Source organism: Numida meleagris, chromosome 1 (assembly GCF_002078875.1).
Source record: "Numida meleagris isolate 19003 breed g44 Domestic line chromosome 1, NumMel1.0, whole genome shotgun sequence".
Classification (NCBI taxonomy): domain Eukaryota; kingdom Metazoa; phylum Chordata; class Aves; order Galliformes; family Numididae; genus Numida; species Numida meleagris.
This window is the reverse complement of record NC_034409.1, coordinates 123,764,815-123,792,469: the sequence shown is the minus strand read 5'-3', so window position 1 is coordinate 123,792,469 and position 27,655 is coordinate 123,764,815. Positions and strand designations below refer to the sequence as shown.

Genomic DNA, 27,655 nt, shown 5'->3' with positions numbered 1-27,655 from the left:
GTCGGGTTGTGGGGTTCCCGGTTTGCTGCAGGTGGAGGGGTCGGTGCTGCTCAGGTGTGACGGTGACCTCTTTCATTTTCAGGAGCTGCTGCAGAAGGTCGAGGGAGCGGCGCGTGGAACTGCGAGACAAGAGGGAGCATGGAAATGGTGTCAAGAACTGACTTTATCTTTATTTTAGCTGCTGCTGTATGGCATTTCATCGTAGTTTTGTGTTGGTTTTGAGGCTTAATGCTTTACTGCCACCTTCTACCTTCCTTGTTATTAATTAAATTTTTTTTACTCTGGGTTGTTGGTGGTATTACTGTTTCTGTCCGTTTATCCTTTTTTTTGTCATTATTGCATTTAGTTTGTTGGTTTCCCATTGAGTGTTATGCTTCCCATACACCGTTCTTGGACTGCTTTTTTTTTTCTCACTAACTGTCTTGTGTAAAGCAAGCTTTGTCAGTACTCCTAGATATCCTTTGGTTTTGGGATGGCTGTTCTCAATTCTGCTTTCTTTGGGTTTTTGCTGTTATGTTTGTTTGGTGCTGGATCTTTCCTTGGCTTTAAGAGCCGAAGGCAGGACTGGTCATGGATGAGTCCAGGTTCCTGATGCCCCACAACTGGAACGTGGGTTATATCTGCTTCTGACTTTTTTCATTGTTCCTTTTATGTTCTTGATTCTCTTAGACTTTCTGGGTTCATGTGTCTGTTACCAGTTTTTGTTGTGTTTTTGTCTCTGAGTATTTTTGTCCTTTAACTGTGCAGGTAGGTAAGTACCAAGCAGTAGTTGCTTACTTCATGGGATGAGGGGGGGAAAACAATCCAAGTATAATTCATTGTTTTGGATAAATTTAACTCTTTTCCAAAATAGAGGAAGGGAAGTGGGAAATAAAAGGGTAGTAGTTAGAACAAGTAGATATGTATAGCAAGTAATGTGCGTGTAATTGCTGGTACCCAAGCAGTGGCAGCCTGCCTAATGAACTACTCTTTTTTCAGTCTTTCTTTCTGTGTGTTCTTATATGCTATGTAATCAAGTTCTGTCAGGCCTGTTTAGGACAGTTCCTTGTGCTGGGCCTTAGGAGAAACTGAGCAACTCAAACATTCTTGACTTTGTACAGAACTACTCAGCAGCAAGTAGAAACATCACTGTGTAATCAACATTGGTTTTCTCCTAAAATCAAAACATAACATAGTACCTGTCACTAAAAAAAACAAGTCTGGTCCAGGTCCAACTAAGCCATTCTCTACCCCTTGTTCCATACCACTCACATCATTCTCAGGCCCCGTAATTTTCTATACATCCTAAATAATTATTGCCATCTTACTACTTTTGTATCTACATGCATATCATTCCTGTTGTCTTTGGTCTGTCTTTGTAAGTTGTCCTTGAAGTTCATTTAGTTTGTGATGTTGAGCTCAATCTGTCCTAACAGCCTTTCATTACAGGAGGGACAGCTCCCAGTATTGGGTTACTGCATGCTGGAGCTAGTCCCAGTTTCACGTGATGTTGTTGTTCTTTAACCTGAGTGGTTCTTATTGTATTACTGTGTCATGGTTTTATGATTTTCGGTTATTGGTATTCCACATTATAACATCATGTAGTGAATGTACCTGGTTCTCAGAAGAGAAGGACCATTCCATTCCTGTAAACCACTGACATACTGTTAACAAGGCATGTAACAACCATAGTGATGATGACACATAGTATTACATAGCAACTGACATGCAATTTGGTAAGTTACTGGCTGTTCTCACCCAGCATTGGTTCTCCTTGAGGTACGCAGCAGGCATCCCCATCATTATGTGTCACCCAGCTCATGCTCCCAGGTCATCATTTTAAGATCCATGTTTTTCACCAAGTATTTATACTCTGTAAATGGTTGTAGGTTCAGTTAGTCATATCCACGTCATTGTTTATTTTCATTCCAGAAGCATTAACTATAGACCCTGATATCCTCGCGGCGAAACTACAGCATGCAGAACTGAGACTTAACTGCTTTCCCCACTGCCACTCATAGGGGAAAAAAGACTTTAGACATTTAGAATTTTTAAGTTTCTTTAGGTATTATGTAGCGTAGACATTTTAAATGCCCCTTATAGCCTGTGTGCTGTCTCCCCCAGTATAACACTGGAGGAGGTACACTGACAGGTATATTTTCACATATCATCTTGTTTGGCAAGTGAAGCTTGATTTATATTTGCAAGACAAAAAGACAATTCTGCTTGTTGGTTAAGCAAGAGATTTAAAGATTCTTTGGTCCTACATCCTGCAGTGTTGCAGTATTGCTTGTGTATGTTTTATCAGTATGGGAAACACAGATGGGTATTTGTGAGACATCTTTCAAAAAGGAAGTCCAGTAATGAAAGGCACCTAGTATTTGAGAAAACTGACAGGTTTGTAGTCTGCTACTTTTCACAAACAAAAAGAATACTGAAACTTTGACCCAACAAAAAGCATTGCGTGAGATACTCGTGGTAGAGAAAGCATCTTGTACTTTCATTTTTTCTTTATTAGTGCTGTTGGTTTCCTACCACAGTAGAGTTTCGTACAGAATCTTTCATCTCACTTTTGATCTGGAATGGTTATTGTGTTAATGACATGCAGTAGATATCCTTTAATGTTACTGATTTACACAGAACAATAAGACTGTCTATTCATGAAAATGAAGGCAGTGAAAAACATGAATGCTTGAAAACATTGTGGAGTACAAAGGAGGTGCACCCTTTTTTGTCTTGATCCTATCTCCTCTTCCTTACAGGAGCAAGAACTGTTCAGTTGCTGATGTCTGAGGAATTCAGTCCATCATGTGCAGGACACAGTGAGAAGGTACGTGTAACAGGAAGTGTTGGGAAAGATGAGCTCTTATGATGGGGAGGAATAGAGCGAAAAGTAGGGATCCAGAACCTAGTGCCAGTGGGCATAACTCCACCAACTCCAGTGCAATTATGATTAATGACACCACCATATACAATTAATAACTACCGGTTCTTTTTGTGGCTAACTTTTTCTTCTCAGATTTTCTTAAATATTAAGCCTATTTTCATCTTTGTATGCATATATTAAGTGTTGAGAATAAATTTATCCAATTTTAAAAGACCATTTTTATAAGTTTTAATCTTTCACTCATCCTAATATATGTGCTAATCATGATTATTATAAAGCTGGTATGTTCCATTTTAAATACTTGTTTTTCTCTGCTAGAACACAAGTCAACCTTTTGTAATTCAAATGCTTCTTTAGATATGTCATTTAAGTACTTCAGAAAAGAATCAGGTAATGTTGCTCTAAGTTATTATCTGAATAACTCATCAGAAAAAAGTATTTAGTAAAAAATAGCTGAGCTCCTTTAACCTTGTAATTATACTCTCACTCTCTCACTTCTAATATGTTGAAAAGTGTTTGACCCAATAAAACACAACTTTTTAAAGTAACTGTTACAATGATGTGTTAACAGTCTATGGCCAAATGGAAAAGCTGTGCAAGTGATCAGACTTTGTGTCTCAGGCCTAATAAAGCTTCAAAGACCAACCACATTACTGAGGTGATGAGGTGTTTAGACTTGAAAACTATACTCACAGCATTCACAATCTGATAGTCTTTGTGGTACATTTCTAAAGGAACATTCTGTGAAAAATGAATGTGCCAAGTCTAAAAAAAAAAAGTAAAAAAAAAAAAAGTAAGAGTTACAGGTAAGCAAGATATGAAAAGAGAAGTAGTTTAATAGTTTAGTCAGATAGATGTGCACCACAGATGAATCCTGATATGAGTAAGTACAGAGATGGATGATCAATGCTAAAGAAATGGGGCAAGAAAATTACAGGGACATTTAGAAGTACAGCATTGCTTTGTAAGTTCTAAGAAGGTAGCACAACAATTTCTGCATTTAATGGTTGCTGCTCTCACAGCTTTTAATATAAAACAAGCTCATCAGATGCTTTGCCGGATAACCTCTGGCTCTTATGTAGATTTTTGAACAACATACATAAATTATACTTCATGAACAGCCCTGTCAGTGAAACCCAACCTGTACAACTCTACAGATACTGCTTGCTAAGCTTGTACATTTTTTCATGACCAATTTGGTAAATTATGAAATTACAGCAAAGGTGAGTTCCATGTCAAAGCTGTTAAGTTAAAAGCTTCCTTTAACTCCTTCTCAGATTTTGGGTGAAGAGGAATGGTAGACAGTATCTGAAATGAATCTAGAGGCTGTTTTAAAGTTTGACAAGTAAGAAATACTGTTTGTTGTTCTTAAAATTCATTCTCAGTTGTTGTGCATGTTATTCCACAAATATTTGGGTTTAAGAGTAATTTACTGAATAGTCACTATTGTGCCAAAAGGGTGGGGATCACATACCTGAAATTGTTTTACATTATAGTTCCCTTATTTTTAACTATAAATATTGAAGCAATGAACCCAGGACAGGCTAAAAAAGCCATCAGTTTTAATTCATCATCAGTTGGTGTTTCAGCTATTCAAATCATTACAAAAGGGAAGTGAAACAGCCACCACCAGTTCACAAGTAACTGCAGCTAGTCTTCTCCTAGTAACCAGACTTTTTTACACTGCTTCTATGTCTGAGGATACGTACCAAAAATTCAAAAGGATTCTTTAAACAATGCAAGTTAACATACAAAATTGTCATGGACAGCTCAAGACTGGTCTGAATGAAGAATAAAGAGAATTGTCTGTGTAGGAAAGTTCCAGAATGGACAAAGGACAGAAGGGCTATAAGCAGGACACGTCTTGAAGGCACGTAGAAGAACAGGCCCCCAAGATGCCGGCACATGTATTGGGTGCTTCTGAGATCACCCAGCTTTGAAAAGAACAACCAGCCTAAGAAATGGGGAAGTCTAGAACAGGAATAGAGTATGTCAACATTAAAATACTCAAGCCATTAAAAGGTGCTTGAGGGATGACAGTAGACAGTACAGGGTAGGAGACAAAAGACACCCAGATAAGTAGAATCAATCATGTAAAGGATGCAAAGGCCCCAAATCAGCATGGAATTGCAAGCCTAAGCAGAAACAAGAAGGTGTCAGGAGGTCTTAATGTCTTGCATCCCTTATTTCCCCTACATTCAAAAGAAACTCTGGGCAGACTACCTAGGCTGGGCAGTCTTTGTATCTGCAGCATAGGCAGGTGTCTCCTTGGTAATTGTGAGAGTGCGGATGTGAAAATGATGTGATTGCATGAAAATGGTTTTGATTCAGTGATCTTATCAAATAAAGTCACCTTCATATTCCATCAGGTCTCACTGAGGCACTGATGCCATGATGTTGCTAATCTTGCCTTCTTAAGCTTGCTCCATATCTGTGCTGTCTCTTGTTGTCCAAGCTCTTTCATAGAAGGAAAAGACATTCTTTGTAAGAGAAAGTATGTATGTTTTTCTACTGCTGGTTTCTAAAGTGAAAGATGTGCTTACAGAGTCCCCATCAAGCAGAAATCTCAGTGAAGTCTGTAAATTTTGTCTAGACCATGGAGGGGCCTGTAGTTGAATTTAAGTAGTGGAAAAAGCAAACGCAAGGAGAAGTGTGTACTATTTTTTTTATTCTAACTTACCCCATGTGATCCAACTAACTCCCATTTGATGCACTGCTGAAAATCTTGTGCAACAAGCCTTCTTGCTCTCTATGAATACTTCTACATATTAATTTGAAGTAAGTAATCCCTCACAGGCTCTAACTCTTGTTTCTCCCTCATCATCTAGCTCATCTTTGCAGAGCACTAAATGATTACAGATATTGCAATTCCTAGAATCAACTGTGAGCAGCAGCGTTGCTTACAACAGCTCCTGCTCCTTCTACAGTGTGGACTGTATTCTTGCACACTATTTCCAGTGTGATAGCAAATGACATTTTACAACATGGGCATTTGTTCATATTTCCCCTTCCAAGACAGTATCCCGATGCTTTGCAGTCACACATTCCATAACAAAACTCCTCCAGATAGCTTCCTTATATTTGGTGTTCTGTATTGTGCTCATGGCAGTCTGTCTTCATGTACAGTGGCTTAAACTTTGAGGAGAAAATAGAGAAAACTACAGTTCTCTTCCTTTCTCTCGTCCTATCAGATTCAATGCTTCTGCTGGGATCCAGATGGGAACATGGCAAATGGAAATTGCGGTCAACCACTGAATACCTTCCAGCAACTCAGCACTAAATGCTATTTCATTTATTATCTTTCTCTGAGAAATAGTTAAATATAGGAGCATCAGACTACAGTTGTCATCTTCGCTCTTTACATTGATTGACATTTTCAGAGTTGGAATACTGGGATTCAGGAGTATCAGAAAGGTTTTCAGCTTTTCAGGAAGAAAATAGCCAGATATTGTTCTGATTTTTTTGTTGTTCACTTTCTAAAGCTCTTTTTTTATGTTTGTTTTTGATTTTTGTGTTATTGTAAAATGTTTTTTTCTCTTAAATCTGTAATTTTTCATATTCTGTCTGAAGAAATGTTTTTTACAAGGACGGGTTAAATGTAGTCCTAAAATACTTTGAAACCATCCAGGCACATATGAGGTAGTATTACAATATATCAATACATAATATATATTCAATAATCATAAAAATGTATGATCTTTTTGATCTGATTTCAGTTTCTGACATATATGTGTAACCAATATCCACGTGTATTTCTTACTCTATCTACAGAGATAGAATAGACCATAGTTCATGCTTCACAGTTAATAATTTAGGAACTACTATGTATTGTACGTATATAAGATACAAATTTTTGTATATTTAGACATGTTAACAATTGTATGTTATAAGTCTTTAATGCTTTAATGCTATGTAAATGTCCAAGATCAAATCGGAATACGGGGAATAATCAGGAAAGTGTTACTAAAGATACTAGCTTGTATCATGTTTTCCTTATGTTTGACTTTGACTTTCTAATAAATGTTTATAATTCATTCTAGAATTAATTGTATATGAAACAAAATTACATAGCCATCAGTCACATCATATTCATTCTGCAAAATTATTTCTAAATCTCAGGTAACTTCTTCTAGAATTTGCAGTAACACCTTTTGAAAGTGCAATATTTTAACTCTCAATTTTACCTCATTTTCAGCACTGAAGTAATTGTGAGTATTACCTTAGAAAACAACCATCAGTTTTCAAGATTTCCAAACACAAGAGTAAAAGCAACATTTTAAAAAATATGGAAAGCTTTGAGTATGAAACTGATAGCCGAGACTTTAAAGTTGTGATTCATAGAAAAGATATGAAATTTCAAAGAGCAAACTTCTCTTCAAAAGGAATTCTAATTGAGAACAAGGATCTTCAATATTCATCTCTGTTTTTCTTCCATGAAGAGTGAGTGCTTGGTAACCATTACATTGATAGCTGAGATATTTCTTACATGTATTTTAGTTTGGATAAATACATGAGCATACTTAGTAATAAATCCAAACATAAATGTATGAAACAACCAGCTAGTTAACTGAGTTACATATTTTTCATTCATTAAATACTAGTTTCTATAAATGTTTTTAATGTATATATATTTACATATATATAGATAAAGGGAAATATTTAATCCTTCCTTTATAAGGTCTTCTGAGCTGCGTTCTGGCTCTCAGAAGCTTGCTAAATTGCCTTTTTCACCAATCCAGTAGAGGAGTAAAGCAATAAAGGTTGTAAAACATTGGTAAATCCATCAGTTGAGCCTAGACTGTTACAGTGTCAATCATTAATCCACCAGTTTAAGTACGACACATTATTCTTCTGTATCGTAAACGTTGTTAGCAAGTTAACCAAGACATGATTGGATTATTTATTTTCACTCATTTGATTTAGGTGTTTTATGTGTTATTTCATAATCCCTTGGGTGTGAGAGGAATTCAAACCTGTTTGCGGCACATTTAGTTTGTTTATAGAGCTAATGCTTTTCACTGCTGTGTCTCTATCTGTTTAAGAAGTTACTGTTCAGTGAAACTGAGATTGAAACGGGAACCAGGTTTAAAACAAATACTGAAATTATTAACTGCAGTATGTTATAACCTAAATGCATAATGAAAACTATAGGCTTTCATGTAAATTTTTGTGGAAATAAATGATTTTCTAAAGGCAAATTGTGCTATCATTCATGTAAGCAACTTGTAAGCAACATAAAGGTAACGTATGTATTGTAACATACGTAAATACAATTGTAATATTATGGAACACATTTATGGAAACATGTATCAGGATATTTTTATTTAGATTCTTTCCCTCAAATATATATACAATGAAAACTACGGAGGTAAGTTTAAAGGTGTGTAGCTAGTCTAGGTCATGTAAGATACAAAGATATTGTTGTGGAGGAGCAATATAGAATTCCTACTTCTTATTTGTTATCTTACAATTTCAAAGTGAACTTGTATGACTGTAGCAACATTTTTTATCTCAGCTGCTCTTGGCTTGTTTCTGGAAAATATCTAGTAAAAGGTAAGTACTTCTCTGAATATCTAGGTTTTCTCGAACTTGTATCAGTTTGCATGCGTATATATATAAACATATATAATTATGCATTAACATCATGCACAAATTGTGTATTACATATGTATTATGCTTATCTATCTATGCTGTATGTATGTATACAATACAGAGAGATTGTGTGTATTTATGAATAAATGTACTTACATAGAGAAAATAAATGGTTGGGTACTTAACTGTCCTTACGATTTTTTGCAGAAACACTGTATGATGCTGTTAGGCTGCAAAATTACCTTGCTGGAAAGCAATCTCATTCGTGTCTCAACCTTTGTTGTTAACCTTAGTGTGATATTTCCTGAAGGATGAGCTGTTTCTTCTCAGTGTAGATAAACAAAGTGAAGTGTTAGAATGGGAGCTAATACTGTGACATTTCTCAGCAGTACAGAAGAAGCCAATATGGTAGCATTTTGTTGCTTACTGCCTATTTTGATTCAAAGTGAGAGCAAGTGCTGAACAGGAAGAAATGGCTCTAGAAGGCCTTTGTCCAAGAGTAGAAGATCCTTTTATATGTGTAACTGGAAGAAAACTATGTAGCTGTACTGCTGTCCTCAGTCCATCTTCCAAGACGGGGAGTTAAGGGCTGTGCTGGCTGAGCCACCCCATAGAGCACAGCAGAAGTTCTTGGGCTTGTGAGAGTTTCTGCACAGGCTGCCTTGTTCCAGGTGAGTCCCTGGGCACAGAAAGACACCTTCTGTGGGACATGGGGACAGGGATTGATACGCTTTCACGGTTTCTGTGCATCACATATACTATGAATTTTCTCGTCAGTCTTGTAGATTTAGGTTAAGATCTGCCATGGTAAACTGGAAATGTGAAGGAGACATTTTTATTTTTAGAAGACTTCTATTAATTCACATACAGAGGATAAGAACACAGAGTCTGTTACTCTTTTCTGATTTTCTTGCTTTTTCAAAGGCTTTTCTTCTTAGCAGAGACATCTTTACTTCAACAACACTCTTTGTAAAGATCTGACAAGATTCGATCTGTACTGACACACTAAAAAGAAAACCAGTCTTGAAGAAAGACATTCTTATGTGGGTTGTTTTGTTTTGTTTTATATCCTCAGCCAGGAAATATTTTACTCAGATGATAGTCTTAATCTTTTCACTGATATAGTCTAACAAGTTTGCAAGTCTAAGCAATCAATTAAATATGCTGAAACCTAGTCTCTGGCAGCATGGCCAGCTGGCGTGAAATGGTCTGTGTCCGTACAATTAAGTTCTGTTAGTCTCCAAAACAGAATGGTGGCAGGCAAAATAAGTATTGGGAATGGTTCCTTGCATGCATTCATTTCTGAACCTCCAAAAAATTGTTTTCTTAATTTAAGAGCCTGGCAGGGCTCCTTTATCAACAGATGATCAAGTCAAAATACCCAAATCTGAGCTATTACACTGGTTAATTTGCTAGTACAGACACAGCTATAATATTACAAAGACAGGGCTTAATATTGCATTTAAAACTAATGTTAAAAAAAAGAATTCTACAAAAATACAATTCCAGTCAGTAAAAAATGAGGTTGATGATGGAATTAGAAGACAGCAAGCTGCTCTGCTGTTTTTCTTTGAGTGGTGGGGGGCAATTGTGTGTGTTTCAAAATATTTCTCTTTGACTATAAAACATTACATTTTTCCTCTGTAAGGGCTGAATGGCCCATTTACCTGAAACAATGGACTGTTAGTATGTGGTATGTAGCAGGCTAGCAGGCATTTTTAGGCAAGGATTATAAAATCTGCAAATGCCAAACATGATGATTTCTGAATAATCTATATTCTGATCCATTTTGCAATTTCCTAGTTCTTTTATAATCTCTTCACTTCAGGAAACTGCCTGAATAATAGTATAAAAAGCAGTTCTAAAAAGCTAAAGTGCTAAAAAGCAGTACTTTTTTTTTCTCAGAAAAAAAAAAAAAAGTGAATTTTAAGTTAGGTAAATCAACCATATAATTGCTTGCAAAATATGGATTTGTTCCAAAAGAATGAATTTCAGAGAAAGGGCAAATCCTCAAAGAAATCACTTATCAGACTAAGGGCTTTTTTGTTTGTTTTGTTTTGTTTTTAATACTCAGATATCAGAGTCATTTGAGTACAATTCAAGTCCCTAAAAATCTGTTAAAAATAAGGTGTCTTGCTATTCTTAACAAAAAGCATTTTATGTCTAAGAGATCGGGTGAGATTTCTAAGTGTTGCTAATGAATCAGAACTGCTAATATCTGTACTTTTCCTTCAACTTCAAGAATGAAGACAGAATATAGATGAGTCAAAATCTCTTCACTGTGTTTGACACAATTCAGCATGAGGACACTTTATTTTCACTTGTGTAGAGGTGACACTAATTATCTTGTCACTTCTGATAGCTGCAGTGTGTGGAGAGCAAGGGAGAGAATTTCCTGGGCAGCATTTGGCTAAGGGAGGTTCACACCTAGCCTGACAGAAGGCCTCACTACCCATGTGTACCACTCATGTCTAAAGTCCTTCTGTCTTGCTGCAATGCCCAGCTGCTTCAGAGGAGGACTCCAAGTACTTGCAAATAAAAAAATAGATGTTTTCCCAGTTTTGTTTCTCCTGGTTAATTTAGAGGGAAAATATTTTTTTTTTCAGTTAATCCTTTGACCAGAATTCCAGTCATTCCAGAGAAACTCAATATTGAAACCAGAGTTGTTCCCTGTGCTGATGGAAATTAAACACAATAAGTAAGGCTCCATTTGTAACAGAAAATTCAGCATTTGGTGCCCACTGACTGGATTTATGTAGGACTGATCCACCTGAGGGTCACTTAGTGGCAAACTTTGAAGAAATATGATCATAAAGCTTGATTGATAGATGCAGAACTATAAGATGAAATCATTGTTGTAAAAATTATAATTGTTAGTAGATATTTGTCAGATATCTTCAGTGATATAACCTTTTAATTCTCTTTTGTTGGTGTATCTTTTTGTTGTTTATTTTATTTTATTTTCCAGACTCCAATATTTGATTTGTTGGATATAAATCTGTTTTTGCTTCCTTAGAATGAAAGCCAAGTTCCAAATATGTTTCCTAATATGAAGTTACAAGACTTGTTTGGGTTTTTCTTGTTTGTTTGTTTGTTTTACTGGCATGGAGAATTTGAAGCTTTCTTCTTTTTAAGATCTTTAAAGAAATGTGATTAAAATGGTAACAAAAGCAAGAATACACCCAACTTTCATGCATATGTTAATGAACCTCTAATTCCTTTCCTCATGAAATTGTGTAGAAAGTACTTGGCAAGACTCTATGGTGACCTGGAATACAGACCTGTTTCTGAGAATGTTGTAGGCTTGTCCTGGTTTCAGCTGGGACAGAGTTGATTTTCTTTGCGGTGTCTGGTATAGTGCTGTGTTTTGGCTTTAGCAGAAAAATGATGTTGATAACAAATCAATGTTTTAATTGTTGCTGAGCAGTGTTGCACAGAGCCAAGGACATTCTCTGCTTCTCGTACTGTCCTTCCAGTGAGGGAATTGTGGAGACATAAGGAGCTGGGAGGGGACAGAACCAGGACAGCTGACCTAAACTGGCCAAAGGGATATACCATACCATAAGATGTTATGTGAAGAAGCTATAAAACCGAGGAGTTGGGTGAGGTGGGGTGGGTGAGGGAGGAGAGGAGTGGGCAGGTCATGCTTGGCAACTGGCTGGGCTTTCGTCAGTGACTAGTGAGAAATTACACTGTGCATCACTTGTTTTGTGAATATGCATACATACTATCATTACTATCATTTTTCCTTTCCTTTTCTGTCTTAATAAATAGTTTTTATCTCAACCAAGAAGTTCTACTTTGTTTTTTTTCCCAGTTCTCTCCAGCATCCTGTTGGGAATGGAGGTGAGTGAATTAATGGTGGTGTGGTGCTGAGCTGTCTACATGCTTAACCCACAACAGTTCTGTAATACCAGATCTCTTCTGTCTATTGCCAATAAGGAGAGGTGCTTAGGCACTTACAGAGGTTTATTTTTCACTGAAAAGAAACCAGATTTTAGCCCTTCAAAACTGATGTTTAAACAAATTGTCTTTGGAATAAATGTAGGTAGATGTTAATACGCATCTATACTTATTTTCAATATGCAACATACTTCAGAGGTGCTATCAAACTATGTAGTCTTTGAGCTTGGAGCTGATTAATGGGAAAGTACTCATATTTTCTCAATAACCCTGTATCTTGTCTGTTGCTTTATATCACTCTGTAAATACTTGCTGTCAACTTGTCCTGCACAGAACACCTTTACCTGACAGGATGTAGCCTGTTTCTGCTGCAGAAAGGCATGAGGAAACATTCCCGGAAATTTAAAAATCTTCTTCTGTACCTGGATGCAAAAATCTGAAGTGATGGAAACAGTAACGTGTCCTGTGAATTAGCACTGTAAATTACTCTATTTGATCCTGCCTTATCTTGCAATCTACAGCAAATGAGCCTATGTTTATACTTAAACCCACAATTTGTTTTCTCTGCCACCCTGTTACCATTTGCCAGGGTACTTCAGACCTCTGGTTCCCGGCTGTAAATATTTGACCTCTCATTCTCCTGTTTGTCTGCTTTCTCCTGCCGAGACCCTTTCTTTTCTCAGTTCAGTCAGCTGGGCAGACACGAGGCCAACTCTGGCCTGCGCGGCACTAGGCAGCATGGCCCTGCAATAGACCGCAGCCTGTCTAGGGATGTTGCAGAGAGGAAATGCCTCAGCCTCACTGGGGAGGACAGCAGTCCTTCAGCAGTCTCACTGGGCAAGAAACTGGGAAACAAGGCAGATGTCATCACACCTTGCCTGGCTGGCATTAAAAGTTCAGAGTAAAATCTGCTCGTGACACTGGCTGTCAACATTTGTTCTTCCCAGATGGCAGAGGTACAATGCTTCCAACCTTTGAAGAGTATTAAGAATATTTCATTTCTCTCATGTATACTGCATTGCAGAATGTTTTGACCTTTAAAAATAAGACTAAAAAAACAATAGGCCAATAGCCTAGAGGACTTGTGCAATACATATGTATATTTGTTCTGCTTTGGTTAATGAAACAGTTGGAAAAAGAATGCAGGTAAAGGTTCAGACAGTTTGTTACCAGCTTGAGACATTAGATCAACTTCATGAAGAATAGCATCTGCAGTAAATAACTTACAAAGATGCAATACTGTACATCCATTTGAAATGGAATTTTCATTAATACAGCACATAGGTTAGGTCATAGATCTGGTAGATACAGCACAGTCAAACAGAAACTCATTCTAACTAGTATGCATAGCAAAAAAAAGTCACAAATTAAAAAAAAAACCCTCAAAAACAAAGAAAGAAGTGAAAGATTTCTGTCTTTTCATTGCATTTGTCACTCAGCAGCAGAACTGTAGCTGCACTAGTCTTTAAGGACTCAGGATCAGTTTAACCCTCAGGGGGCTTCTCTCTCACCTTGGCATTGCCAGGGCACAGCAAGATGCACTTGACAACAGCTGACAACAGGGTTGCTCTGACAAGACTCTAAAGGGCAAGACGTGTAGTCACTAAAATTAGGGCGCTGTTTGTATGACTGTGGTTTCACAGTTCTGTTCCAAAGATGACTGCTGGCACTTTTTTTTTTTTTTGGTATAATATACTCACCAACTCCTTCCAGACTGTCTTTAATTTCCCACTGATGGGGAAGCCGCTTATTTTTTTCCTGTTACAATGCATCTGTGGCTTGTCTTTAAACTAATGGGGCCTGTGTCCTTATCATGCTTTCTTATCTTCCCTTGGTAAAAAATGGTGTCTATGTTTCTTCTTGTTTCTATAAGCTGATTCTCTTCAGTAAGACTTGTTTCCTCCAGTCAGCATGCAGGCCTGAATTATATGATAAAACTGATTGTCCTAACTGGTCACTTGGATGCTTCACCTGTTTTCAAAAATTCTCATTACTTACCCAGACCAGTCACTGATGTGGAGGTTCCTGGAAGAAGATATTTGGGTTCCTTACTTTAAATTTTTTATCAACTAGTTATTCATTACTACTGCCGTGTGGGAGCCATTTTGTAATGATCCAGATGAAAAAGGGAATATTGCCATATAAATCATATAGCTAAGTGAAGTGATCCTCATTTCATTACCTGAAGAGAACAAGAGAAATACTCACACTTTAGACATACTGTATGTTATTGTCATTCCACCACAGTGAAGGAAGTGAGCTCTTAGAAATTTTAACATGGGTATCATGCTAACAGTGTTTTCACGATCTCCAGAGAACTTCTATATAAGTTTTACATGAAATTTAGTTGTTACATTGGGTGCAAGCAGGCATATGCTTTTTTCTCCAAATAAAATGGGGACACTGAGAACTGCAAATAGAAAGCTATATTGAAAACAAATGTTCTATTATAGCACTCAGCAAAAACTTGTCTATAGCACATGCCACAATCTTCATACAGGTAGGACTTCAGAAACAATTGATTTAATAGTAATCATCATAATATTGGATTATGATCACTTAACAAAAAAAGGTGGCTAAATGTTTCTACTAAATGCAAAGATGTTTTGCTTAATAACAAGAAGTACAGATACAGACTATTTCATTTTTATGTAACTAGGAAACTCTGTAGAGATAAGAACAGTAAGAACTTTGGAAGATTAGAAATTCATTGCAAATCCTGAATCTGAATGAAATGCATATTAGTATGTAGCTCTCATGACTTTATGAATGTGACAACAGGAATTTGCATCATGAAGATGTGTATAAGTAAATTTTATGTTTCTACTTTTATCTGTATTCATACTGCAAGTTCCACTTTATTATCAAATCAAGGCATCTATAATAAAAACCACGAGGCTTAATTTATCCCTTTCACTGATAATAAGCTGTCAAACTACTAGTTGATAAGAAGCGAATTTTGTGATTTATATTTTGTTGCAGCGTATTTTAAAGGTTCTTATAAAAGAGAATACACAAAATGCATTTTCCTGTGTTTCAAAGTCACGTACAAGTAATTTGCATCAGACAACAGACAAAAGTTGCTGAGTAGGCTTAGCAAGCAGATAATCATCATCGTTCTGGGCTTCTCTCTCTTATTAGATTATACTCAGCATGAAAAACAAAAGCCATGAGGAAAAAGCATTTGACCATAAAACCTGAGTGTTCATTGTTTCAATGCCAGCTGAGGAAATTCTGGATATCAGTATTCTGAAAGCACTTTTGCAATTGAATTTGACTTGATTTGACAAGAGCTCTCTGTCCCCCAGCACAGAAATCAAGCAGTGGAGGTGGGAAATTGACGTGTCCGAGGACCTGCTGGTCAAACTGAACGACAAGAAGTACATGTACAGACAGTAGAATAGAAACAAGGGTTTGTGGCCTTAGAAGAATACAGGGATGCTGTCTGGACATGCAGAGCCGGAATCAGGAAAGCCAAGGCACAGATGGAACTGCACTTGGCAAGGAATGTGAAAAATAGCAAGGTATTCTACAGATAAATTAGTTGGAAGAGATAGACCGAAGAGAGTGTATGTCATCTGATAAATGAGAAAACTGGCTACAACAGACATGGAGAAGTCTGAGGTAACTTAGTCAGTTCTTTGCCTCAGTCTTCTCTGGCAGCCAAGATTCTCATGTTTCTCACATCCCTGAACCTCACATTCCTGAAATTCTAGGTGGGAGCTGTGGGAGCAAAATCCCTTTCACTGTAAGAGAAAAGCAAGTTGGAGACTGACTCAATGAGACTGAATGTTTGCAAGTCTTTGGGGCCTAGAGACATGCATCCCAGGGTCCTGAAGGAGCTTACTGACATGGTTTCCAAGTCGCTCTCCGTCATGTTTGAATAGTCTTGGCTGTCAGGAAAAATCCCCAGTGACCAGAAAAAGGGAAACATAACTCCCATTTTTAAGAAATATGTAAGAAGATCCTGGGAACCACAGGCAAGTGAGCCTTATTTCTGGGCCTGGGAAGATCATGGAACAGATCCTCCTGGAAGATACATTAAGGCACATGCGAAATGAGGAGGTGATCCAAGACAGCCAGCAGAGCTTTACCAAGGACCTGAACAAGCTCAAATGGTGGTCCCATGTGGACCTAATGAAGTTCAACAAGGCCGAGTGCAAGGTGTTGCACTTGGATCGCAGCAACCCCAGATATATCTATGGATTAGGAGAAGAACTCCTTGAGAGCAGTCCTGTGGAGAAGGACTTGGGGCTCCAAGTAGATGAAAAGCAACAAGAGCCAGTAGTGTGTGCTTCCAGCCCTGACGGCCAACAGTATACTGGGTTGCATCAACAGAGGTATGGCCGGCAAGGAGAGGGAGATTACTGACTCTTTCTCTGCTCTGCACTTGTGAGGCCCTGTCTGCAATACTGCATCCAGGTCTGGGTTCCACAGCTCAGGAAAGATGTGGAGCTGTTGGATTGGGTCCAGAGGAGGGCTATGAAGATGATCAGAGGGCTGGAGCGCTTCTCTGAAGACAGGCTGAGGGAGCTAGGCTTGTTCATCCTGGAGAAGAGAAAGCTCTGGAGGGACCTCGCTGCGGGCTTCCAATATTTAAAGGGAGCTTATATGCAGGTGGGAAATGAACTTTTTGCATGGTCTAATGGTGATAGAACAAGGGAGAACGGCCTTAAACTAAAATAGGGAAGATTTAGATTAGATGTGGGGGAAATTTTTCACTGAAAGGGTGGTGAGACACCAGAGGGGTTGTGGATGTCCCCACCCTGGAGGTGTTCAAATAAGGTTGTATAGAGGTCTGGGCCAATCTAGTGCATGATTTAGTGGTTGACAACGCCCCTCATGGTAGGGTTTTGGAACTAGATGATTTTTAAGGTCTCTTCCAACCAAAGCTGTTCTATGATTCAAAATTTGCTCCATCAATATAGGATTTTCTCAAGTAGTTGTTTCTAACTTCATGGCTGCTTACATTTTAATTAACCTCTTAATTAAATGGACATGCAGCTTCATACTCAAATATTTTTTAATTATTTCCATCTGTGAACCTTATTCTAAGACTGAACATGAGCCATGCATCAGGGAAGTTAGGACAATTAATATCTTCAATTTTGCAGTAAACTAAGTTTTTTACAGTCATCCTTCAAATTTCACACAGAATAGAATTCCATATCATAAGAGGGTGGTTTTGCTGAAAGCAGGGTAAAGCACTAAACTGTCAAAATACCTTTTGTGGCACAGCTGTAGTTCCATCACAGAGAAAAAAAACAGACAGTATTTTCACACAGCAGCTGTGGCTAAAGTGGAAAACATCAATAAGGGACGGAATTTATGAACACATCAGTTATTACATAAAGTTAATAACAAGATACGGGTATTCTAACTCACAATTCCAGCAGCTGTCATGCAAGTTTTAACCTTTTCCCCAAAAAGTTATTTCTGGACACTCTGAAATTATCAAAGTAAAAATACAAATTAAGAAACAAAATCTTTTAAATCTTTTCTGAAGACTCAGAAAAGTCTTTAGAAAAAGTCCATATCAATTTACTGTGTCCTAGCATATGACAGAAGTAAAGTTTAACCATCATACTGTATTGCTGCAAACCTGAGCACCGGACTCATCCTGGTCCTTGACTGCACTCACAGCTCGTATAGATGATGCTGAATCATTGCAGGAGTGGATCCATAGTAATGAGCAGCATCATCCCTGTCTAACCAAGTTGGCTTGGCCCACGAGTACATATCAAAGAAGCTTAAGGCTTATTCTTATTAATATGATGTACCAGTACTAAAGACTGAAAGATCACCTGGAGACCACTGGAGTTCATAACCTCAGTTTCTTCAGTAGATAGTACAGCTGGGAAAAGTAACATCAAATTTTTCCCAGAAGAAATTTTCTTAGATCTATTACATAAGGCTGATACTTCCATTGCCAAGTGTGTGAAGTAATAGACTGCTTCAAACTAGCAGAACTGCAAAAAGATTAACTGGAACACAGCTAAGAATTACAATAAACTGATTTTTCACTTTGGCTTTTGAGGTCCAACCATAAGAGGTTGAAAAAAGGAGTAACTAACTTTGAACAAGTTTTATGTTTAAAAAACATCTTGCTCAGAACTCTGGTTGGTGGTCCACCCTCAAACATTTCTTATTGACAGTAGCAACTGAAAAGCAGAAAGTGATGCATAACTTACTGTTTGCTGCAGTGTATCATTTATTCCCAGCACACCCTGGTGGCTGCTGGCCACAGCTCCAGGACTCCAATGGAACACCTGTTAAAGTTATCTCTTAAGACAAAACGCATGCAGACACTCCGCAGAATGAGCAGCCTGTTCAGGCTGCAGACTTTCTGTACTGTGTGTGCTTCATTAATTATTATTATTCATGTTCTAATTGTTATTATTGTACAGTGCCCAAGAGGAATGCAGGTTTTTTGTCAAATGTTAAAGATACTATTAGAAGAACTAGACTCAAAGGAGCAGCTAAAGCAGATGGTATATTGGCAGTTAAATATATAAAACTCTTCTCTCAAGTCTCACCAGTGGGAAAAACAGATCCCTTTTTTCTTTTCCTTTCAAGCAAACAATTTATTTCATGATGAGTTTGCAGTATTAGAGAGGCACATGTTAGGGGCTCTCAAGAATTTTGACATTCAGAAGAAAAATTCTTAAATGTAACATTATTTTGACTGAGTCAAAGTCATTTATTCATATGCTCTTGGCACAAAGAAATCTCCACTAGTTTCTGAAGCAAATAATGTATGCCATGTGTCCAGCTTTTCTCTTCTGCCTGTCACATTTCCAGTTAACCTTGGTAGCCAGGTTAGTGGAAAAACAGTGGTTTAATGTAACACAGGCAGTGACCTGCCAGATGACCTATGTAGATCAGATGAAGAATATCAGTTTCGCGGTTGACTGGGGGTGGACACAGGTCCACTACTGCTAATAAATGCTAGAAATTTTTACAATCACGCCCCTTATATCAGAGCAGTAGCTTTCTGAAGCTCCAGGAGCTGATCTGAACTGCAGGTGAGAGTGCAAGTGTTCACATGCCAGAATAAGAAAAAAGTTTACTAAAAGGGCAAATAGTGAAGTTATCAGGGAGCTAGGATTACTTGTTTAAATGGCATTTGGAGTTGGGAAGCAGCTGGACTTAAATAAGCAAATACTACTTCAAAATGAGTATTATATGGTGATGCACAGGAGTTAAAGGATTTGAAGTCCAAAAAGATATTGCAGAGTTTTCCAGTTTTCTGCTGATAAAATGTGCAACTTGTGAATATTCAGCTGAAGTTACATTACTGTTCACAAGGATGAAAGAAAATTGTCCCCGAGATGTAGTTGCTCTATAGGATACTTTGAAAACAATTAAGACCCCCACTCATGGGCCAGATTCTGCCAGTGAACATGTTAGAAAGCTTTCTGATGCTTAGATTTCCTGCATATTTTGAGACTCTGCTAGTATATATACTACAGTGATTTTTTAAAGGACTCATTATTATAGCTATGTTTCCATGATCTCCTTCTTGTCCCTCCAGTGAGTTCACTAGACTGGTGGAAACACATGTGTTTCAGATATTTTGGGAAAAAAAAAAAAGATTTATGAGTTCTGCGTTGCTTTCCAGACACATTAAAGAACTACTAAAAAATTAAAAATAATCAAAATGTAAGAAGAAATAGCTTGTTTCAGAAGAATAAATCAGTTTTCTCTTTTCCAAGCAACTATTTGTTCCAGGCAATGGTAGGAATACGGTCTCTACTAGAGACGAGAAACTGTTACTAGTGAATTGGTTAGTTTATTAATTGCCAAAAAAAAAAAAAAAAAAACTAAACCAAATAAAAAATATCAAAAAACCAAACCAAAACAACAACAACAAAAACCCACCATCATACACTGCTTTCTTTTTTCCTTCAAAGGAGCCAAAAGCACAATTAGCTTTGCAAAAACATAATTAAGCTGCTAACATCCCTATTTTATGTAGAAACACGAATAGGAATTTGAGTGATTACATGTTCCAAGGTCCTGTACTCCCTTTCATAAATTCTTCGACACCATTTGAAAACTGGCATTTATTTTCTCCATGTTATTTCTGTGCAAGAGCCATTCCATTACGTCTCTGTTTGTTGTACACAGGTTACAGTTTAGCTTAAATACCTCATGTTCTGCCCTGGTGTTTGTACCTCTGTTGGGTTCTTTTCAGTCTCTCCTTTGGTAAAGAATCTTCTATGTTTTCAGCATCTTAAGGATAGTGAAAGGAATTATTTAGGCAATATGTTAATAATACACGATAAATTAAAAATAAAAGTAACCTAATTTCCATCAAAATGGGTGGTTGAATTTTGATTCTGGCTTGTGTCAGGCACACAGATCTTGGGAAACTCTCTCCTTGCCTGGATGCTCTCAAGATGATCATTCTAGCATTACATTTTATGGGATCTCATACGCTGTAAATCTGTGGAGTTTGAGGACTGCTTCTGGCTCTGGGCTCCAAGACATGTCCTCCCAACTGCACAGTGCACATCTGGCACCCTTGTGTGAGCTCAGGATCCCCATAGCTCACTGCCTGGGCCCAGAAATCAGTGCAAGCTGCCTTGCTGTGGAAAGGAAAACCATACATCACGGCATCGAGAGTAATATCTGTACAACATATTTTCATAATATGTCCGTTTAATAGTGTTATTGTGCATAGAAATGGTGCATAGAAAGATTTCCCTAATTAGCACTGCTTGTAGGAAAGCAACATTTGACAGCTTGCTTACCATACATGATTATAGGTTAGAGCAAACTTTGAGACTTGGAACCCCACTCTAAGTATATTAAAAATGAAGCTTAGATTTGTAATGAACTTAATTTAAAGACTGTGAGATCTGTTGCAGTTATACGTTTTCTCAATGAATGGATTTTGAGCATGAATGCAATAAAATATTCATTTATACCAGTACAAGTCAGTTTCCCTCTATTGCCAGTACAGAAAAGAGCAATGAATAGCTAAATATATTTGTACCTTGAAAAGTATCAGTAGAGGTATGTAAATCTTCCATGAGCCAGAGACTTCTGCTCAGAGGCACTGCAGAAAACATCTTCCCCTATTGCGCAGAAGATAGAAGGAAAATGGCTTCCTCATCAGGATTTCAGTTTCCTACATCTTGAGAGAAATCTCTGTTCATTAGATGAACCAAAAGCTGTATGAACTGAACCTATTTCTGTCTCCTGCTATTTTCACATTGGCTTTAGAGATCAGACCCAGAGAGGATTATTTCCAGTGCCATAAACAGGAATTATCTTTGAAAGGTCTAACCAGAGCAGTCCAGAACAAGAGAACTAAGAACCAAGCAGGGTGGATTATCAGAGATCCTGTGCTTGGGTCACTGCTTGTTTGGGCAGAGTAGGCATGCCCACTGCACTCATTAGCCTGCACATTAAAGACAGGTAAACATAAAATCAAGCAAGGATTTTAAGATTAGATCATAATTATCACAGTTGATGCTTGCATGATTTCAGAATAAGCAAGAACATCTACAAGTTCTTGCTAAAGCTTTCCCTATGTTCAGAAATTATTATTTTTTTCCAGGACTTTGAGATTGAGATTCTAGTCTGATTTTAGATGTCTATATTTAATCTATTCTACTGGATTTTGCACACAGTCATTGGGAAGCACAGTCATTCTAAGACCAATTTTCATTTTTAATTGAGACTCAGTGGATGCATACTGTCTGTTGCTGAAAAGGTCTGAGTCAAGCATTTGTTTATCATGAATCTCTTAGAGACATCACTTTCCTGAATTCTATGAAGCAAAAGACTTTTATGGTATAATACCATTAAGGGATTATAGTTTTAATCGGTGTTAATGTAAATCTAAAAATGCTTTTAGTCCTTTCATAATCTATAGTTGTTCCCCAGAGATATTTCTGACAAAGTTGCTGATCTGTACAGACTATTTAAATGCAAAGTATGCACTAATCTTTTACAAGAAGTGCTACATATGCTATCGAAGATCAAAAAAATCCTCTCTGAAAAAAAACTGCCTGGATTAAAGATGAACTTTTTTTTTTCAGTAAGATTTGAATCATTACAAAGGCAGAGGCTCATACTGTGTTTGCAGCTGGTTGAAATGATCATGAATTTTTTGTTCGCAATTTAATGTAAAGAAATTCTTACTTTTAAGCAATTATTATAGTTCTGTGATGATGCATCAGGATGTTCATTAAAAGAAAAAACAACAAAAGAGCCAAGTGTCATTCTTTTGAAGGTACTTACATATGTACCATTACACCATTAAACTCTGAACAACTGGATGAGACAGCCTCAGAAACCTCAAAGACACACAGCACAGCAAAGGTCATAGGAAGAACAAAGGGAGACCCTGCAGATGGCATCTCTGGCTGGGAGTGTCTAACCAGAAACCTCAAAGATGCACAGCACAGCAAAGGTCATAGGAAGAACAAAGGGAGACCCTGCAGATGGCATCTCTGGCTGGGAGTGTCTAACCTGACACCTGAGAAAGGGTTTGGGAATAATTTGGCTGGCACTTGAAATATGGGAGACATCAAGGAGTCCAGTTGAGAAATACAAACTATCATGAGGTCAGACTTCCTTAATTCTTATGACATCTACAAAGGCCATGGATTTACAGCAAATAAGGTAATGAAAGAAGAACCAAATTCTTCACCTGGTTCATAGTAAATAAACACCAAACTGCTGTGAACGCCAGTTCTGTGCCTATGTGCTCCTAAAAGCTTGACCTCTGTAAGATGAGGGAGATGAGGAACTTGCAGGTTTGAGATGTGTTAGCAATGTTGCTTTTGGGCCAATAATAAGTTACCCAAGTTCTTAGTGTATTGTTTGCAACTGAAACATAAATATAATGGTGACTGATCATCTACCTGTGCTCTTCATACACTCCTTTTCAGCCAAAATCTGCTCAGTTATTCGGAATTTACTTAAATTGACTAAATTGAAGTAGCTCATTTTCCCTCACCCCTGGGATCTCTAATTCATTTAATTCAAAATAAGGTTAGACATATAAAAGAGCCCGTCCAAACTTTCCAACTTGTTTCACCTGTGCAAAGGAGTACTGCCAATAGACTGGCAAGAAAGCATGTCCAGCTGCTGAGGAACAGCTGGCAGTGGTGACCCTCTCCGTGAAAAAGGCTGTTTGCAGAATGCATCTGTCTGCACCCACATTTCACTTGCCATTTCATCCTAGAAGAGCAGTGGAAAGGCTGTATTTAAATAATCTCTCAGCCAAACCAGGAAGAATTAAAGAGGTATCGAAGCTAAAGGTAATCCACCCATGTATTCCCTGATCTGGACAGGTAATGAACCAACGATTTCTTGGAGTGTTAAAATCCGGAGTCTTTTTTCCAGACGGATTCTTAAATGTGATCAAATCATGTTGTCAGCATTTTTAATCTCTGTATTCTGCAATGATATTTTAAAATAAAAATGAAGAACTTTTCAGTATGAAGTTTCTATAGTAAGTCTCTGTTTCACTGTGTGTTAGATCATATATTGTAATTTTTTGAATAAAATAATAGAAAAATATACAGTGTTGAAAAGGCTATTAGTGGTTGCACATTTAACAATGAAGCAAGTAGGAAAATTACTGTAACAAAATTCTTTTCAAGAAAAATGCACATGTCAATGACTGAATTCACAGTAGTTTTTGATTTTTCAAAAGTACTTATGAAAGAAGATGCAATTTATATGTATTTTAGAAGTGAGAATAAAGTGAAGGATTTTGTCAAAACATTTTTGTAATGTCATGAAAAAAGACTTGTGATTAGTGTAAGTGTAATATCAAACACAAGGGTGGAAATGACCTTGCCTTTAATGTAACATTTTTTCCCAGTCTAACACTCACTCAGGAAGAGCGTTAAAATCCAATGAGAATTCAAAGGATGCTCGCAAAATTATTTTAATTCAGAGTAGCTCAGAATTTCTTTTCTTAAAAGAAGAGGCTGAAAAGTGATGTGTGTGTTACTGAAGGGTTTTTCAAAATTGCTGGTGAAGTTATAAAATTCATTTGTTGAAAGATGAAGTTACAGAAGTTTAAGCTTAAAATAAGATAGCGTTTCTTAGCAGTATATGAGTAGCAGTGCAGCAAAATAACAAACATCAAGGGAAATGATACAATTTACTATTGATATTGGAATCAAATTTTTACTAAAAAAAAAAGGAATTTTTTATGTTCTTTGTGCTTGCATTTGCTGGCGGATATCAAGGACAGAGAGGGAAGGGACGGAAGGGTGAGTTGTTGAGATAGTTGCTTTGCTGTTAAAATCTGTGTTTTCAGCCACTACCTTCATGGGTGTTAACAAGCACCAGATCACCTGTATAGCATTCAATATGCCAATAATGCTTCACTTAAAGGTAGCAATTACTACTAAACCTTGTTCTCTAAAGCTTAATAATGATTACCTTCTCTAACTTTAGATGCAGAGAAGCTAGCATAAATCAGTTGACATCTTGTTTTATTTTTGTTGTTTTCTTTTTCTCTAGAGAAAGAAATATTAGCTAATGTCAAAAGTGAGATAATTAACAGCATAATCCTGTGCACTGAGTTGTTACAGATAATTTTAGTTTTTGGGTGTCTGGCTAGTTTTAAACAATTACTGATTGCCTGGTTTAGGGCTGGTTTTTTTAAACATCTTAGCTTACATCACTGATCTTTGGGAGGTCACCTGGGTATGCTACATGTCCCTCACATGTCTGTTGCCTGCCTCTTAAGACATCAGGGACAGTACAATCATCTATGACGCTGCTGTAAAACTGTCCACAAATTAACAAAATGTCTTTGTGAACTTGTTTGGATGTAATGCAAGTTTTCGAGATGAAACTGAATGATTTGTGGTGTTCAGAAATTCCAGATACAATAATTCTTAAATTCCAGTCTAGCTGGATTCAAGGCATAAGAAAGTATATAGTTGGCTTCCTCTAAATTTTTGAAGAAGAAAATTTTAAAAGTCCAAATCATCTCTTGTCATGGACAATTAACGTTACCGTCTGCCTCTACCTTGTTATTCCTATGCTAGGATTGTGCAGATCTACTGAAAAAGAACAGTGGTACTCTGGATTCTGTGGCACCTGCTTTGGAGGTTTGATTTCCTGGGATTAGTTATATTTTCAAGGTAATAAAGATCTTATAGACATATTAAGCAAAAATTACCAACATTAGAGGACTTTTGTGTCTGACTGCCTGGGAACTATGAGAGATAATACTGGACTAGATGGATCTGGAACAGCAATATGTATAGTCCCCTCTCACATACAAAGACTAGCATCAACAGTAATTTAGACTAACATCATCAGTAATTTAGCATGACATTAACTTAGACTCTTCAGCTGTGATATTTGAAGAGTTTAAGCTCCTCTTCTCTGATGAGCTTTGACAAGAAATTGATGGGCTGGCTGAATGGATTCTGCTAAATCTGTAGTATTCATCATTCCCTTTCCTCAATATTTTTTTCATCTTCTTTTAAGTCTCTGTTCATGCACAATGTGATACACATGAGTAGATAGGTCTATTTCCAGGTAAATGTCAAGTCCTGTGATGAAAGATGCTGGAAAGGACAGTGCTGGGTTGTGTGAAAGAGGCCAACCACTCTTGAAAATCAATATTTGTCTTTCTCCTTTCCTAGTACCAGAGATCAGTAGCAGAAGGAGGGAAAGAACTGTAAACTGACCACGCAGAATGCTGTATGTGACTACAAGCAAGGGGTAAAGATCTCTGGAGATGAGAAGATCAGTGCCAGTGTCTCTACTGAGCCTAGAATCTGAGTTTGTTGTTGAAAACATTACTCCTGCACTCACTGGGGTTATTATTTTACCGTAGTAGTCAAGACCATGCTGCCTGACTTGGTGCTGTTCTAGGAAGTATTATGTTCTTACTGCATTTCTCTCTTTTGGCTGGTTCCAGTTCACATCTGGAAGATCACCTAAATGTTTGCACTATACTTTGTTAGTGCTGCCTGTGACATGAGTGAGAATCTGAGAACCTCAATCTATTGAAGCAGCCACTGCAGGCTCCCAGCTCCATGTTGTCTGTTTAATCCAGTAGAGTGTGACAAACCCATCAGCCATGTAGCAAAAGAAGTCCTCTGCAATGCTGTAATAATAAGAAAATTAACTATGGCATGACCATTCCTGTTTGGTCTCAGATGGCTACTTAAGCATGAAAAGTCAGTTTCCATGCTTTTTAAACAAATTAATACTGCAGCACTTTTAAATTTATGTGCTAGGTGACCTCTCAGATTAATAAATTTATGTATAAATTACACAAGGTTTACTTATGAGCCAGTCCCTCTTGGCTGTTAAACCTGTGTGAATGTAAATTACAAAATACACTGGTCACAACATGCAAGTACATATGTGTTAGCAGAAAAAAAATGAAGCTGGGAAAGAGTGTGGGTTGTGTTTTTTTTTCCTTTTTTTAATTTTATTTTTTTATGTGAAGCATATAGCAGAACCTTCCATCTGGCAAAAGCAATGCATTTGAAGGACTGTAAAAAGGTTACAGCTTAAACTTTTGTTTGAATGCCAGACCACTGAGAAGTGAAATAAGTTTCCACATGAGTTGAAGAAGAAATATGAAGAAATATAAGAGTGGTTACTGTCACTGATTTCAATAATTGGCCCCATTTCTAATATTGTAATCTCCTCCTATGCAGAGTGGTAGATAATAAATTACTGTATAATGCAGCTGAATTTTAACAAAGATTTGGCAACCTAATGGAGATTTTATTTATGTATTTATTTCATTGCTACTTACATGAAGAGGTATGCATTAATCTTAACCGTACTGAAGTCAAAATGAATTATGCCATAACATTAAAGGTTTGAAGTTTCACTGTGTTACTAATTAGCAATATATTTAATTATTAACTAGCAATGGGTACATTAGTCTCTTGAAAAAAAATGTATTTACAGTCTTTGATTTGTCACTACATGGTGTCTCCAATCTTTGCCATTAATTATCCAAGTACATTCATATGAACACTTTTCCATTGTTGTTATTCAACACTACTTGAAAATTGTAATAGTCATATAAAAGTTCACTCTAGCAATATATTATATATATATTATATATTATATATATAACTGCAGAAGTCCCCAAATAAAGGCCAAGGGATGATCAGTATGATGTCTTTTTATACTCATACCTTATATCCACATATGGAGAAACCAAAAACACTTACAGGTGTGTGTATATAAGTGCACCTGTATTTTGCATCTATTTGACTACTTGTATTTTTTTATCTTCTTTTTATTTTCATATAGATAAATGATGCTAGCATT

The 27,655-nt window shown here is 37.1% G+C and overlaps 1 long non-coding RNA gene across 3 annotated transcripts in view; it reads left to right on the top strand.

Moving 5' to 3' along the window:
* Nucleotides 1–8,631, top strand: part of LOC110405517 — a 12,353-nt gene extending 3,722 nt beyond the window's left edge. The window contains exons 3-6 of one of the 3 annotated variants that reach the window (XR_002442931.1): nt 83–147; nt 2,742–2,809; nt 4,144–4,211; nt 7,062–8,631. This is a non-coding gene — a long non-coding RNA (uncharacterized LOC110405517). Of the gene's footprint in view, nt 1–82; nt 148–2,741; nt 2,810–4,143; nt 4,212–6,057; nt 6,339–7,061 lie in introns of those variants that run through there. The other 2 variants (XR_002442930.1, XR_002442929.1) reach the window with 2 other exon arrangements.